This window comes from Patagioenas fasciata, chromosome 10, assembly GCF_037038585.1.
Source record: "Patagioenas fasciata isolate bPatFas1 chromosome 10, bPatFas1.hap1, whole genome shotgun sequence".
In the NCBI taxonomy this organism is placed as follows: domain Eukaryota; kingdom Metazoa; phylum Chordata; class Aves; order Columbiformes; family Columbidae; genus Patagioenas; species Patagioenas fasciata.
In genome coordinates this window covers 12,709,217-12,726,889 of record NC_092529.1, presented here as the reverse complement: position 1 = coordinate 12,726,889, position 17,673 = coordinate 12,709,217, and the positions used below count along the sequence as shown (strand labels likewise).

The window sequence follows — 17,673 nt, the reverse complement described above, 5'->3', positions numbered from 1 at the left end:
CCAAAGATCTGGTTTGTTGGCTTGGGAGTTTGGGTAACTCAAAAAATCCTCTGGCATTTTGGGTGCTCACCCATGCTGAAAAGAACTCCTGCATTTGGGTACATTTGCTAGTCATCACTGCCTTTAGCTAATGTACCCTAAACTGACAGGAAAGAAAGTTGTTGGGTTTTTTTTTGGTAGGTGAAAATGTGTCTAATGCCTTAGTCCTCTAGTGAGGGCAAAGAAATTCCCCATGAAATCAAGCTCAGACTTAGCGTTGCTAAACATCTGTTGGGCCTGTTAGTAACTAAAACACATTTCTGGAAAGAGCAAATATGATTGTTATTTTCCTACATTGTCTTGGGATAAAAGCTGAATGAGGTTGCATGAGACTGAGAGCAGAGTTACTGCTATGAAGTGCCTCAGCAAAAAGAAGTGACAACTGCTAATGGCGAGTACGTGAAATATATCTTCATTAAACATTTGAACAAATCCGGTGTTGGCCAAGTTTTTTTCCAGAAGACAAAACAGCCATAGGCTGAGCTGAGTTCCTAGCAATACTGGGAAGACAAGGCTCCTGAGTGCATACTGAAGAGCTAGAAGGCTGTTGAAACCACAAATTCAGGGGTTAATTTTTGTACTAAGCTCACATTTAGAAAAACATGAAACAGATGTTCATATCAAAATCTGGTATTTTTCCTTAAGAGCCAAACGTGAAAAAGAAGTGAAGTGAAAGCATGCATGCTAATAGCTCCTTTCAAATAGTTTAGTCTTTTTCAAATGCAGAGATGTTCAGAAAATCTCAGTCTAAGCAATTCTGGGTAACGTAAAAAAAGTCTCTACTGGCTTAAGCTAACAGAGTTGCTGCATTATCTCAACAGGAAAGAACTTTTCTCTTGGGGTCTTCTGTCTCACCATCAAATTTTTGCACTAAATTAACTTATTAATCGGCATGTACATATGTCTGTATGTAAAAGGATAACATGTGGCAAACAGGCAACCTGCACAGGGAAATACTGACCGCACTGAGGCTGCTCACAGAAGGAATAATGCAAAGTGTAGTTAGAATGGTCCTTTGCCAGGTCCTTCTGTGATCAAAGCTATAGCAATAGTCAGACATGACACCATAAATGAGAAATGTAGCACAAATAATACAGAATCAATGATATATTGTACTCAACATTTTTCCAGCAATTTGCTGTATTAGTACTTTGGTCATCTGACACCAAAGGCAGCCTCTGGGTCATTGTAGGCTCCACAGCTGCTGTGTTCGCTGTAGCCCACCAGACTTTGGATGCAGCTCCAGTGGCTGCATGTGTGAATCCCTGTATATACATCTAGCTAGCTTTGGAAAGACACTGTAGAAGTTTGGATCTGCTGCTGCTATTTTTGTAGATCTAGAGAATAATTAAAAGTAGAACAATGCATAATTATTTTGAGTAAAGTCAGCTTCACACTAGCAGCTTAGTGAATGATACCGAAGATACTGCTTGTGCAAGCACATTCTTGACAATGTCCACTAAGAACTGCTCTGGTTTAATCTAACTGCACTTCACCACTTCTACTGGCTGCAATTCTTTCTCCAGAACATTTTTTTACAACTGTGTTGACTGGCTCTTTCAGAGATTGTGAATATTTTCTCTCCATTTTCTTCTCCCTACTCGGCCTGTTCTTTAGGCTTCCTTCTGGATATTCAAGGCCATACAGATCTAGCTTCATGAATGATTTACACATGAAAAACACCAACAGACAAAGGCTGACCAGAGGTCCATCAAGAGCTGCATTGTGTCTCTGATGTTGTTGATAGGAAGCGGATTGTGTCCTTCTCTGCCCATCCTTCTGTGCCTTCTCCTCTGCAAGACTGACTGGTTTTTGATACACTTTTCTGCACCTTTTCTGATTCTACTGTTTTCAAAATGTAGAACACCAGGATTGTACCTGATATTCAAAATATAGGAATAGAGTGGTCCTTAGTTTTGTTTTTCTTTCCTGATAATTCCTTATGGGCTATATTGTCTGCTAACTGATGTTCTCCTAAACACATCTATTATGGTTCCAGATCTCATTCCTTGGGACTGCTAGTAAGTACTTTAGGAGTACACCTTCCCGTGGTTATGAAACCATTGTGTTTTTAAGCGACTCAGGCTGAACAATCTAACTCAAGATGCTTTTGATACATTACAAAGACACTAGTCCAAAATTCATGGCATTGGGTTCTGGCAGGAGCAGCCAAGACAACTTGCAGCTCAGTTCAGGTTTGTTGCAGAGACATTATCCAAGTTAAAACTGCAGTGTGGGCATTTGCTAAGCATAGGGAAAGAGGCCATACATTGGCACAGTAAGTAGTGAAGTGGCAGGACTTGCGCACACACAGGTTGGGAAAATTACTAAAGATGGACAAGGGGGAAGGAGAAAGGACAAGAGAGTCTCTGGAAGGACTAAGCTGATGTTGAGAGTCACTTCCTTCATTTTATACTGTAAATTGATATTACTAACATGGAACTAAAGCACATCTCATTTTCTTTCCTGTGGAAGTTAAGACTAAAGCAAGCAATTGAAAATCTATTTATGAAGTAATTTTTTTTTTTCCTACTGGAGAAAAAAAGAAGAAGAAAAAAACAGCTGATGGTCTCTCACACCAGTTAGCACTCTTTTATGAGACATGTTAGTGTTATGGAAGAATGCAATGCTGTCCAAAGTAACTGAGCTTGCTCTGAAAGACTAAGGCTGGGTGGGTGCCAGAAACACCACAATTGTTTTGGAATAGCTCTCAGTCTGGCCAGGGCACCTTTGCTTGCCCCTGTGTCATCTTGCATATGCACATCACTATTCCTAATCTCCTGAATCAAGTATCAAGCCAGTGCCTTAATCTAAATAAGACTGTTAATAAGAATAGTAATAAGCAGGTTAGAGGTCCCAGTCCTGGACTCAGGCCAGGCTTCCACTACAAACTGCAATATCAGTCAAAGAGTATTATCCCTTCTTATGTCAGCAAAAGTCCTTGCTGTCGACTGAGTTATGACAAAACTGTGTATTCACCAGGGTAGCTTATTTCACCCATATTACGCAGCAAAAGTGTAGTTTTGCCAGAATAAACATGCTTACGCCAAGTGCTAGGACAGTTCTCTAGAAATAGCTGCACTGGGGAAGCTCTCTGCTGTGGCCCAGGTTTAGGCACAGGGAGACTGCAGGATCCTGCCCTAGCACAGATAAGACTACAAGGTCAGACAGTGAGAGACTGGGAAATGTCCCAATTCCTGTCTCCTCGCCTTTGTAGCAATGAGATATTGGCAACTCGAGACAAGCTGCCTCATGCAGAGCAGCTACAGGCCAAAGGAAGCTAACTATTTCTGTCTTGTTTAATTTGTCCACTTAAACAGTTAATCCCTTTGCAATGTCATTTCTTGGCATAGATACCACATCTGTCTATTTCTGAAAAGATCTTTTTACTAATGCAGGTTTTTAATATATGAAACAGTTTGCATCAGATTACAGTACCTTAGCAGTAGCAGACCACTGTCTGTAGGCATGCATACAGACAGACACATGGACATATGCACCCACACATGCACATTACCTCTAAACATCTCTGCTCTGTCCCACCTCCTGGTTTTTCTCTGTGATCTTGGTTTTCCCTCTTTGCTCCCAATCAGAAACAATGCAGAAGATGCCTCAGGCAAATTGTATTCCAGTGTGCTAAGGCTTCATGTACAAAATCCAGGGTGTAATAGATTATCTTATCCTTGATGATATTTTTTAATTTGCTCAACTTTTTAATCTTCTGCTTCACTGACAATGTTGCTGCCTTATTCAAGCATGCTTAACCTAGGCTCTGCTTCGCTTTAAATCCACTCTTACTTGCAAATTCTGGGGCATACTGGAGAGAGATGGGCAAAGGGCCATGAAGATGATGAAGGGACTGGAGCATGTCTCATATGAGGAAAGGATGAGGGAGCTGGGACTGTTTGCTTATTTAGAGCAGGGAGCGCTCATGGGAGACCTCATCAGTGCATATAAATACCTGAAGGGAGGGTGTGAAGAAGATGAAGACAGGGTCTTTTCAGTGGTGCCCAGTGAGAGGACAAGAGGCAACGGGCTCAAACTGAAACACAGGAGGGTCTGTCTGAATGTAAGGAAAATTTTTTAACTGTGAAGGTGATGCAGCACTAGCACAGGTTGACCAGAGAGTTTGTAGAATCTCCATCCTTGGAGCAGTTCAAAAGCCACCTGGACACGGTCTGGGACAACTGGCCCTAGATTGCCCCACTCGAGCAGGGGGATTGGACCAGATGACCTCCAGAGCTCCCTTCCAACCTGCTCTGTGATCCTGTAAAACAGGATAGTTGATTAGTGTTTGTGTTAGGTTCAGCATGATGTTGATCCAGCAGATGAGTTTTTCTTCTTATTTTGTAAAAAGTTTGTGACAACTGCAGGGCACACTGAAATAATTTAAACTTCTGCAGAAACAGCCACTGGAGTAGCCGGTATATAAGAAAATGACTTACATAATTAATATCAACATGCACAATCCTGATGCTGAAGAAACAGCATCTGTAACTAGAAAACCAGACAAGAACAGCAGTGGATTTCTCTTCCATGATTCTTCTATTTATCCTTGCATGAAAGTGATGAAATGTCAGATGTTTTTACATGTGTGAAAAGATCTTGCACAGAGGACTCATGTCTAAAATGTGCACGTGTTGTTTTTACAACAAAAATAATGTTGGTTTGCAATGCCTAGGTATATAGTATTTTTACTAGAGCTGTGAGAGTTTAAAAAAAAAACAGCTGAGAAGACATGCATGTGTGTGTATTTTTTCTCCCTTCTCTTCTAAATAATTTAATTTTAATCCATTCAGAAATAAGGAGAAAAAGAGGAATGAAAACTGAGCATAATATAAATAGGAAAACAGAATTTTACCTGCACCTTGGAGTTATTGTGAAAAGACTTGTGTTTCCAACAAACTGTGGTTTTGTTTTGCTTTGCTTTTTTATGCACATACAAATAATGGGCCATGGGAAGGTTATGGAGTAACAGAGTAGCTAGAGTCAGCTGAAAAGACGTTTAATTTGGAGCTTGCCAGATACCCCTTTGGTAACTTAATATTAAGGTTTTTATGTATTGCGGGGTATATCTTGTTCCCTGGGTCAAATTTGGGTGCATTTTTTTTCGGTGGAATGCATTCTGTAGCAACTGAGGCATGTTCTGGCTACAACTTGTGAAAGTAAAAGAAGTGGGCAAGAAAGGTGTTCTGAGATAAAATTTGAATGGAGATATTGGGCTTTATACAGAAACACATTTTCAAGGGTTAGAGAAGACAAAACAACTAATCTGCAAGGCAGAAAAAAAGAAAACTGTTATTAAATTATTATCAAAGTGTTATTATAACAGAAAACTGTTACTAAACTTACACTAGTCAATTTACTTTCTAAAAAAATGTATGTAAAAATTTCATTATATTTTGTGTTCCCAACTCCAATGCCAGACTAAGTATTTATATGTACATTATAAACCAGGTGTATTTGATATGTCATTCGCTAGTCTGTGTTGATTTATTGTTTGGGGTCTAGTAATAAAAAGATAAATTCCTTACAGTTTGACTTCAGTTATTCTATTCTGGGCTTGTTAATATGTTAGCTGTGTATTCTGATTCCAATGACTTAATGGTTTCTATTAAACGTTGAATAAAAACCCCTTTAGGGAAGCCAGCTAGAAATGCATGACTTATTCAGTGTGAGGTATCTGCAGATGATTGGCTAAAAAAAAAACAACCCAAAACTAAGCAGTTTTGGACTGAGGTAGAGTTTTAAATCAGTTTCATCTCCAAACATGCAGTTGAAAACCCATTGGATTGTTTTAGACATCAGTGAAAATGTTTGTATGTGAAACTAACTTTGTCTTTATTACACATTTGTATCATAAATTAGAAGAAAGATCTAAGGTAAATGTTCAGCTCATCTGGTTTGTAACAGAAACCATGACTATGGTGAATAGGGTACAAAGATGAGCTCATTCAAGAATTCTTCTGAAACAGCAATTTATCATCTAGGTAATTTTAAAGGTCCCTCATGTCATTGCAAGGGTGGTAGAAGTAGGCTTTTTAAAAAATATTCTTTGTAGTACCTTATTAAGCCAATGCCTAAAATTGAGATTTCACTAATGAAAGACTTCCCATCTTGTAAATATTGGGAACAAATTTTTCGTATAAAAATCTGGACTGAAATGGATCACAGAAAATTGTCTCTTCTTCCGCTAAACAGAGATGACTTCCAGTATCATTAGCAACTATTCCTGAGAAGATTCTGTTTTGGATTATTTTATATATACAATGGGAATTTATTTGAGGTTTCCCAAGTTTACTAGTTCCATTCCCATGAGCTAACAGACAGTAGATCAAGTGCTTAACAGTCAAGTATTCCCATGGCAAATATCCACCAACGTCCCTTTCATCTGATGCAATGGCATAGTGCCCATTCTTCTGCTTCATCATTCTCCTTCAGTGCGCACAGTGTTCCAGGAAAGGGCCATATCATGTATTAGACTATGTGGGAGACATTAAGCCTAATCTTTAGAACCTTATGGTTCTGTTTCATTTTTTGCTGACCACTGGAAACAATTACGGCACAGACAACACATGAGAATGCCTGACAGCTTCTTCAGTCCCTTTGCACTCAATCACTTAGGAGTCTTTAGGTTTTAATTTATTATAATCACAGCCCAAATCCTATGTTTGCATCAATATCCTGAAAGTGAGCAAGAACCAGGCAACTGGTGATCAAGGTGACTGTCATTAGATATTGATCAAATAGGTAAAATACACTTTTAAACGGATATTTTCTTATTTCTGTCATTATGCCAGGCAATAAATTAACAGCTACTGATACCCATTTATCTGCATTTTTTGTGCTTGCCGTTGCTGAAAGCTCATACCCTTCATGCTGATTATAGTTATCATAACTGATAACTGTCACTGGGAATTTTTTTCATAATCTTTGCTTTGCCTAACAGTTTTCAAAACAAGATTTGGGCATCCATAGAAAGTAGATGGAAAATAGATGGAGTTGGTGACTTTATATGCAAGACTTCCAATGGGCACCATACATTTCAGTCTAGAGAAGTAGAGTCTGTACAGAAGGTGCCTTTACCAGAATGTACAAATGCCTTAAGAAAAGTTGTTAGGTTCAGAGAATTCATGAGGTTCGGACGGACAGTTTAAAGATGAAAGTCTAGAGGTTGTGGAAGTGAGAGAGATGACAACTGAACAGTATAGAAAGAGGACTGGAAAAAAAAAAAAAACAGCCAATCTGGAAATCAAAGCTGGTTGAGAGACAATCAATTTGCAGGTGATTTCTTGTAGGAAAAGGGGAAAATGATAAATTAGGACAGTATTTACTTTGCAGACTGATTCCAAACCCTGACTAGATACTAGATATTAGTGGAGATTGTCTCACCTACAAGCTACTGAAACTGTCACCAAGAAGTGTGTTGCTGTTGGCAGAGCTCAGGAATAAAGCTTATCAGGGTTGGGTGCTTTTAGATGTATGTCATTAGCTGGAGAAATTTTTGTCAATGGAAATGAGAAAAATCCCAAACCTTCAGATCTTCAGACACCTTTCTTAATTTTTCTCCACTGAAAAACCATAAGAAACCATAGCAGCATGTTTATTGGCGACCAACACATCAAAACTAATGAAGATAAAGGGATGGAGCTAACTAAATTTTTTAAATTGAGCATACACTGAGCAGATACTATAATTCTACCTAAAATAAGACACAAACAAGACTCATGTCTAGCTGTTTCCTTAAGTCACAATCTGTATGTGCCCCTAAATTTTCCCATAATTTTTCTCATGCCCTGGATACTGGGGATGCTTTACATCTTGTGAGACTGGCAGGATGGCACCAAGTGAGGCCAGCCATGTGGTGGCTAAACATGATAAATGCTGAACAGAGAAGTAGTCTCCAAATTCAGTAACAGGGATAGTTGTAAATGTACCTATAGTGTGCTTTTCAAAGGTTTGGTCTCTGTTTATTTTTAAATAAACAACCTAAAACGTCACTACTTGCTGAGACTTTTGCAAACATTTTTGTTCTAAAGTGTCATGAAATACAAAGAAAACTCAGATGTTCTGCAGACGTTATTATTGATGTCTCTACTTTAGGCTTTGACCCCATATATATTTTATGCAATAGCTCTGTCCCACTCTAATTGACATATAAAAAGGCAAAATCAAAGAAACATTAAAACCCCTGAATTTCTTAAATTATAAAAAAAAAAATATTGGATTTCATTTGAACCTTTTGTTCAAAGGTAGTTTGGTTTTCATGTTCCCTGAATCAAAGAAAATTTCTTTTCGGGTGCATTTTTTAAAAATTAGTTTAATCAGACTGTATTCTATATCTTTGATCTGATGTGCCTGTGTCTGCTTTCTTGAAATACCTCATACATAGAAGCATTTTGATGCTTTGAGAATTTTACTTGAAATAACAAACATATACAGCTAAATTAATGTGAAATCCTGTTCTCTTTGAGCATGGACATTGAATGAGACAAATAAAAGGTCTGGTATGTCTGTAAATAGTATTTCCAGAAGGGTTCAGAAAACTACTACCTTGCCATAGCTTGCCCAAGACCTTCCTTGTATTATTTCTTTATAAAAATAGCAGATTTTTGCAAAAATAAGCAGCAATGTTCACCCAGTCTCTTAACATTACTTTCTACCTAAGGTTCCAGTAGTCCTATTACACTCAGCAGCAGAATGGGCCAACTCTAGAAGTAATTTAATGCTTCTTTTGCATATATGAATGATGATCCATTCTTGGCTCAAGAATAATACAAACACACATTCCTCAGAGGAGAGATGAAGGATTGACGTGGATTTTTCAAGGATATTTTTTAAAGAGGACATCTTGTTGAAAATGACTGAAATAAATTACAGTAGGTAGGTGTGTATTCTGTTTCTATCATTCAAATGTCTGAATAGTGACTGCTGTGAGTAGGAAAAAGAAGATGGCAGTTTTTCAGGCACTGAATTCATATGCTGTTTTTAATTACTTACACACTGTAGTTCTTAAGAATAAATTATGACAGTAGAGGTTATCATCATGCAAAAATAAAAGCATACTAAGCACCACACATATATAGCAATCACTATTGTGCAAAAACTTATCTTACTACAAATTAAGAAGGACTCACATCTCTTATTGGTCTTCAACAATTCACACATTGTTCATGCTTAACTACATACTCCCAGGACCGGTGCTGCCATACTGCAGTGTTTGGACTGTACATTCATACTCCATTAGGATGCCTGGTAAAAGTGTAGGTGCAGATAAATCGCCTTGTTTTGTATATCCACTTCAACTTGCTGGCCTGCCAAAACGTTGATTATTGACAGATGATTGACAGTAACTTAAAAGGTGTAACCAAGAAAACTGGGCTGTATAAGGACAGCAGATTAAAAGACTGGCCCCGCCTCAAGCATACTAGTGCTTTGCTCTTTGGGAAGTCCTATTCATTTCATTGGGCTGGAATAAAGTGTCAGTCAAATTTGTCATGACAAAATTAAACCCATGTGCTAGACTCATTAATTTTCTCATTAATTTTAAATCAGAGACACAGCACTAGTAGACCTGTCCCACATGGCTGGTAAACCAGACAATGGACCTGCTGGTAAACCCCTTTTTTCTCAAGTTTACTCTGGCTCAAATGGTCTGCAGGCACTGTCCCTTCCCCAGCCCCTGGCACACAACCACTCTGCATCTCTCTGCTCTAGAAATAGGGCCTCTAAGTCCTGCTGAAAGCTGAATGCTTTGGGGCCAGTGCTTGCAGATTTCCCAATAGCTTTGGCATGTTTCTTTTTATTTTTTTTTTTTCTTCCCATGGCTCCAGGCTGTTCAGTCTGGTTATGGCAAAACTATTTTATAATTTGAATAGTGCAAGAAATTCAAGAGAAATGCAAAATCAGAAGTCAGTTGAATGTATTTCGTCCCTGTGATTTCTTCACTTGGAAGATCCTTGGGTTTAGGAAACCAAAATGCTGCTTCTCTTCTGGTCCATACAAAGCTTCTCCTTCAGAGCCTGGCATCAGCCCTTACCTTGAGGCTTTGCCTCCTGCTTCACTATTTGTCTCCTGTCATACCAACCTCCCTGTTTCTCTTTTTTTTTTTTTTTTTTAAGGTGGTGAGAGACTGTGTCATTTTGAACTGCCTCAGCCCCTCGGTGAAAAGATCAAAACTTCCCACTTTGCTCCATCTCCCTTTGCTCCCCCTCACTTTCTTTCTACCCTTCTGCTCTTTTGGAGCTCAGAGATGAAAAAAAAAGATCTTCTCATAAGTGGAGCAATCTCTTTGCATAGGGAAATTCTCTTCAAATGGTAGATTCACAAAGTTGAATGGCCTTCAAGTATTAATACTATACCAAGCATCAGAATTTCTTCTGTCACCAACTTCATAGCTTAATTTAAAGCAAAAACAAATACAAATGATTCACTAATAATGTCCTAGTGGAACATTTGATCTGACATTAATGTAATACAAAACAGAATGCTTAAATTGTACATGGAAAGATACAGTGAATCATCAGGCACATGACATTTTTAAGCCCTGTGGATCTTTTCACCTGCATCTTTCCTGCATGTTGGTACATCATTTACTGCCTTATTTTTTTCTTTTTTTTCCTGGTGTGTGTAAGTGGTGTAGCATATTTTACCCAAAAGCGATCTTAACAGAAAACATAACTGCATTTACATGGGATTTCCAGTAAGAATTCAGACATTCCTTAGCTAATAAACTTATTTACCACAAGTGGTAATGTGCAGGTGTGCATTCTTAAATAAGCAAACATCAGTTCAAAGTGAGTTACACAAATCCTGTGACTACAAGATGAATCTTGCATACTGTGAACTTTCATATTGCTCTCTTTTATTGTTCTGTGTATCTCCATGAGTGGAAAGGAATTATAGGTGGTTGTTTGTCTGCTGTACCTAAACTGTATTTTGCATTTGTACCTTCTTCTTCTGTTTGGCTTTTTAAAAAGAGGTGGGTACCTTTTGATAGCTATTTTTTGGAGACCAACTGACTGGAGACCAAAGCCATTTACCTGGCCCAAACATCATATCACGAGAAACCCAGTGATGACAGCTAATGCACAGAAGAGACCACACCGCAGCAGGGGTGTTGTTAAGGGGGTAACAGGTTTTCACAGCTCTACCCTCCTCCTTCTGTTGGTTCAGCAATTCTGTCCTGGATATGTGGGCTGCAATGCCATCTATCAGTAATGGTTTGCCCTGCCACTCCCTTCCCAAAGCAACTCAGGTTCAGAAGGCCTTAGCAGTGTCTTCACCAAATCAAACCTGGGATCCCTTGGGTAAGACCAGACTGAGCTACATGGCCCTGCACTCCTGTTACCCACCCTTGAATATGTGAAAAGCTGTGCTGGAGGAGGCATGGTGGTTGTGTGCTCTCTTTTATAACTAACACGTTTCTCTCAGGTACAGGACTTACCTTCACTCTAATGTCCCAATCTTGGCAAAACCTATATGAATACGGATGTGAGGTCAGGAGGAATGCAGCTTATCCTGCAGTAGGGTGCGGCTCCCCGTGGGTCCCCATGCCCAGCTGCTTCTGTGGTCCTCAGTCCCACGGCAATTCTCCAGCAGGCAGCACAGGGGCAGACCTTTCAGGTGGCAGCATCTTCCTCTTATAATTTCATTTTCTGTTTGAGAACATGCAACATCCTGGCTTAACAGTGTGCATGGAAGTCAACAGGAAATAAACTAATGGATAAACTTACCACAGAGGGTAGTGAAGATCACAAACACAGGTCTGCTCACAGGCCCCAAGCTATATCACAGCTTGGCATTCTTTGATCACCAGTGGGAGATCTGACAAATGTTAAAGGAAAACAAGGGTTAGTTAAATACTTGTGAGAGATTTCATTTCTCTGGAACCTGTTTATCTAAACCAAAGTAAACATTATCTTCAGTGACTTATGCTTGTGACTTATTTCCCATACACACCATAGATTAGTAAAGCATGTTTTTAGATTTGTTGACATTTAATAAAAGCTAAACACTCCAGGGGAAATGAAATAGTTTCTATTTTGTAGTCATAGCTGAATTTCCTTTTGGTTGGAATCTTAGCTGGGTGCTCCTAGCATTTATATTCAATTAGAATCAAACACAGCCAAAATAATTTAAATCCAGAAACATGTTTGTATCTGTATATGGAGACCATCATTCTGTCATATTCTCAGATGCATTAGGAGAAGAAAATACATTTCTGTTAATTTTACTTGTATTACAGTCTTAAGGAAACCTGGCAAAAATATAGATTTGCATGAGTAATCAGAACAGTCATTTGGAGGTTTAGAAACTGAATCATTGACTTAATCCATATGTTTCAGTTTGGATCTCTGAAATGTACCATGCTTGTTCTGAGATGAAAATAGAGCAGTTTTAAGAAAGTCACCTGGAAAAAAATGTAACTATGTTAAACTTCAAACTATCTGATAATAAAATATGAAACAAAATACATTATGTTTATTAGTGTTTTAAAAAAATTAGAATTTTTAAAAAATGACACTTAAGAAGGCTGTAATACTCATCAGCAAGTCCTTCCGCAGCTTTCAGGTCTGGCCAAACAAAAGTGTTAAAACACATTTTCACCTAAGATCATTGAAGTTAATCACTTAAATGGCAATGGGAAGGATCAGACAGGGAATTAAAATATTGTAAGGTATGACTTAAAAATGTAAAGAATTATGAGCATTTAGTACAAGAATATGTACATACATGCACACACATTTATAAACTTTCTGTATTTAATGTTAACTTTGGAAACACTGAGTAGAAAATATGTTCCCCTTTAAGTGGTTTATAAGGTTCACATGCCAAACAATATTTAAAGTACACCTATTAAACTGAAAATGTATTCTACAACTTATTTGAATTACAGAGTTGCTAGTGTTACTTTTTGCTCTACCAAAACTTGAGAACTTATCTCAGATTTCTATTCTATTTTAATCATAAGGTGTTGTGGTTTTTTTGTTTTTTTGTTTTTTTTTTTTTCATTATCCTTTGAGCTGCTGCAAACAACAAACTACACTTACTGCTGCTAAAATAGGCTGCCTGTTACATGAAAGGACAGTGCTGGTAGTGAACTAGATATGAAAGGTTTGTTCTAGTAATAAAAACCCTTTTTCTCAGGACCATTTTTCCTTCTGTCTCATAGGGATGGGAAGATCAAACACTGTCTTAAACAGAATGGTTCTATGCTTCGGCAACAAAATGCTACTTTATTATGTAGAACCAATAAGAAAATGAGTCTGTTGTTTAACAGTCTCTCTGAAAATGATTTGGCTTCTTCTCTCATCTCTGTGTGTAATGAAGTCCAAATCTATGCCCTGTTACTTTGCAAACACAGCCTCCCCCACACATCTTCCCACCATCAGACAGTTGGAGGTCCCAGGCTAACAGCATATCCATAGTGCTAGTATATATTTCCCTGAGATCTGGAAAAAGCCTTAAATAGATTTTCATTGGTTTTAAGAACAAGGTTATTTTGTGTTAATAATTGGCATATATTAGCCTTTAGATAATTGCTTTATGTAACTTCAAGTTTTGCCTTTCAGCTAAATAAACACTGTATGTGTTCACAGGTGTATTGTCCTCAAGGGCATTCTGCTTTTCAGGGTGGCAGCTGCTGCCAAGGTGTTGCTGATACAGCTCTGTGTATAATTTATTGGAAACAGGTGCTGGCTTATGATGAAGATAGACAGGAAACTAAAGCAGACAACATGTTTAACCACCATTTAAAAAGTTCAGGTTCAAAAAGACAATGTGTCTGAGATGTTTGGTTGATGTTGCCAGCATCTTAGTGAGAGTTTACAAGCTCCCAAAAATCACCATCAGGAACAGATTGTCCAGGAACTGCAAGAATTGCATTCTAACGAGCATTGCATGCGATGGCGCCAGTGCTTGTTGATTACACAAATCCTGTCATTTGTTACTAGCACAAATTACAGTATGTAGTCCCAGGCTGATGTTATAAATGACTTTGAAAAAAGGTTAGTTTCTAGAAGACCTCAGGCTGAGTGATGCTGTGTGGTACATAACACTGTTACATGCACAGGCACACTGGGACAGTTGAACATTTTAAGGATTCTACAAGCTTCCTCTTAAATTTTACTGTATGAGAACTCCAATGAATAACTGGTAAGCACCGACAGGTCAAGGCAAAAGTGGAAATCTGATTCCAAATTACAGAGGAAGGATGGACATTCCGGAGGAGAGTTCCTCTGCCACCGTAACTTACCCCAAACCCACGCAATGCGTACAGCAGACTAGTGGGTCACTGTGTTCCGTGAGCTGCTGCAGCCCATCAGCACAGCACAGTGAGGGAGCAACAGAGCAGAGACCAGACCCAGTGCACATGGCAATTGGTGGAAAGCCTTCTTTTGACCTCAGTGGGCTTTGGATTAGATCCCAGGAGAACAAAATGAACTTCTTTATTTTCCGTGGCCAAGTCAAACCATTAAACTTACTTAAACATTGCTTTTTCCTCCCCCCTATTACTTCCTTTTGCTTTCATTGTAGTTTTAAAGAACTTTTTTAAAATACAAAACTTTCTATAGGAGTTCATGAGGATGTTTATTCATGGACAGCAGTTTGCATATTTTAGTGAGTAATCTCCAGTTTAATCTCCAGTCTCTATAAGATACATATGTAGTAAATATGCATACTAAATATTTTTAAAAGAAGTTGTTAAAGTGTGTGCACAGTTCTTAAACCTCAAACCTTAAATATCTCAATGATTTACATTTAAAAAAATACCCAAAGGCATTAGACCACATTATGGACTAATAGCCTGCCAAAACTCGTTTTTTTGGGGATGTTTGAGTTACAATATATGAGTGTAAAAAGGCAACTGAAACAACAAAATTTGGTCAAGAAAATATTGACCCCAGGCTGAGATCTTGTATGCCAAAAATGTTGACAAAACTTTATACCAACCCTAGAAGGCATGTCATGTTTAATATTGGCAGTATATGGGAAAAATCTTTGGCAATTTAATGCTTGTATTAATTTGAAAAACTTTTATGCAGAGGATATAAGCTTTTACATTACCATTCCTAATTTATACCAGCCTTCCTTTTCTTTCTCAAAGGATAAATGATCTACAGTAGGGACAGAGGGACATGGAGAGAAATCCCCCAAACATATAAACAAATGAAGCTGTTTGCTGTACCCCACCCAAACCCACATACCTGACTTGCAGTGATCACCCCTTCCATCTGATGGATAATTCAATTTTCATGCCATTTACACTTCTGGATTATTTTTTCACATATTTTTTTCATAGGAAAGCAAATAGTTGAAATAAAAATAAATCTTCTTAAAGAAATACATGTAGAAAATCTTTATTTATATTTAAACCTCTTCAAATAAATATTCCGTTAACAAACTTGTGTAAAGAATTATAATGTTTCATACCCTACCAAGTGATGAAATACAATGCCACAAAACAAGTGGAGAAATTTGATGATTGATTATTAGACTTCTTAAGCAAATAAACGTGCACTAGTTAACGATAGTTCTTTGTGATGGGAGTTTCACTGCATCAGTGCTCCATAAGGAAATAAACGAATGGCAGCAATCGATCAACTCTCTAACCTAATGCTTTGCATTTTAGAGTTCTACTCTCTACCAAAAAAATATTCTGATAAACGTGGTGGTTCAAGCTCACACATTGTTATACACCAATAATTAAACTGTGGTGATCTATCTGCAAGTACAGCATGAAACAAGGGGTGAACATGCCCTCCTAGGTTATGCTGTGGTCATGCCATTTATAGTCAGTAGGAAGGAATTGTGGTGGAGCTGTGTTTCATGACCACATGTGAACAAGTTATGCCCTAATGATTAAAGAATGACTAAAAAGGCCCCTGCTTGTTTGCTAAAACAAAACCAAACAAGCCCCACAGGATCAACACTGTGGCAGCTGAAAAGGGGCAAAGGAGCCTTTTTCCCAGTGTTAGATTTGATCATTTCAAAACATGTATTCCTAGTCACATACCGAGGTCGCGTTCTAGACAGGTACCAGAAATAATAATAATTTTTTTAAAAAGGATAATGCAGCCATTAAGTATTTCATTAAGACTAATGGCTGTTTTAGAGTATGTAAAACCCACCTGTATGGTATGGACACACCTTCTGACCTTGGTCCTACTGGTCCCGAATCCAGGATAATGCACAGGAGAATCTTCCAAGGTTATGGAAACCCTGCCCACAGTCCATCCTAATGCAAATCATAAAGGAAACTTATTAACATTGTCTACTAGGACTGTTCATCCTTCAGGTGAAAAGGTTTGTGACCTGAAACAGTGGGTGGTTGCACTCAGCTAGAAGCATACACTGAGTTTACTCTGTGATAAGCCACACATCTGCATGGGCTTCCCTATGGGCTTCAGAGGCCATACTCACGTGGCATTAGTAGGGAGGGTTGGGTGTGTATCAAGTGGACTCCCTGCTTCTTGGCATTACGGTGATAGTGACTTATTCAACACGGTTGAATAAATGGTTATAAACAAACCTAAATGAGCAATTATAAATTAATAAATGACTGCAACTCACTTCTCAACAATCTCAGTAGACATCTGTGAAGATTTTGATAACTCTATAGGTGGTATCCTCAGCATATGCCATTTTCCGTTAGTGTTGGACTTGAAAGTTTTGAATAAGGTATTTTATTTTGCATCAGGTTAGAAACATCGTATCAAAAATATAAAGTAATCAATGTCAAACTTGAACACTTCAGTTTTGACAAAGTAAAATGATTTTGCCAACCCAGCGTGAATTATTATTTCTGATATTTTTCTTCTTTGAAATTTTGGAGTTTTTTCCAATTTGGAACAAAGCCATATTTCAAGATCTTGCATGAGATGGATCTCCTGTGTTTGACAGAGCTCTAATTTGCATCTTTTTCTACTACAAATGGAAAACAATGGGTAAACAATTGTTTCCCTGCTTCACTCACTGAGTCTTGTCCAAAGTGAGCTCCATTCAGGCAATAACTGCAGCAAACTTCTACTTTATGCCCATTGTTCGTATTTTCATATTAAAGACGTGAAATTTGCATGCTCCCTGCACACTCTCATGCCACTGGTATGTAAAATTCAAAACCTTCAGTCCCAGTAGAATGAATGAAGGCAACTTCTTTCTTTCTTTCTTTCTTTCTTTCTTTCTTTCTTTCTTTCTTTCTTTCTTTCTTTCTTTCTTTCTTTCTTTCTCTCTTTCTCTCTTTCTCTCTTTCTCTCTTTCTCTCTTTCTCTCTTTCTCTCTTTCTCTCTTTCTCTCTTTCTCTCTTTCTCTCTTTCTCTCTTTCTCTCTTTCTCTCTTTCTCTCTTTCTCTCTTTCTCTCTTTCTCTCTTTCTCTCTTTCTCTCTTTCTCTCTTTCTCTCTTTCTCTCTTTCTCTCTTCCTTTCTCTTCCTTTCTCTTCCTTTCTTCCTTTCTTCCTTTCTTCCTTTCTTCCTTTCTTCCTTTCTTCCTTTCTTCCTTTCCTTTGTTAAACAGGAAGATGGTACATGTAAAAAGATAAAAATAAAAAAGATTGGAAACCTGCTCAGGAATCACTGAAGTTCTATAAAGCCAGGCACAAAAGGTAAAGTTTTTAGATTATTTTAAACAGGGAC

At 38.1% G+C, this 17,673-nt stretch overlaps 1 long non-coding RNA gene across 2 annotated transcripts in view; it reads right to left on the bottom strand.

Annotated features, from left to right (window-relative positions):
* The window catches only part of LOC139828700 (uncharacterized), a 33,497-nt gene extending 16,285 nt beyond the window's left edge, over positions 1-17,212 (bottom strand). The window contains exons 1-5 of one of the 2 annotated variants that reach the window (XR_011740615.1): positions 16,615-17,212; positions 16,173-16,279; positions 11,775-11,865; positions 11,486-11,696; positions 9,177-9,353 (exon numbers count right to left, since the gene is read on the bottom strand). This is a non-coding gene — a long non-coding RNA (uncharacterized lncRNA). Of the gene's footprint in view, positions 1-9,176; positions 9,354-11,485; positions 11,866-16,172; positions 16,280-16,614 lie in introns of both variants that reach the window. The other variant, XR_011740614.1, reaches the window with a different exon arrangement.
* Positions 17,213-17,673: the final 461 nt, after the last annotated feature.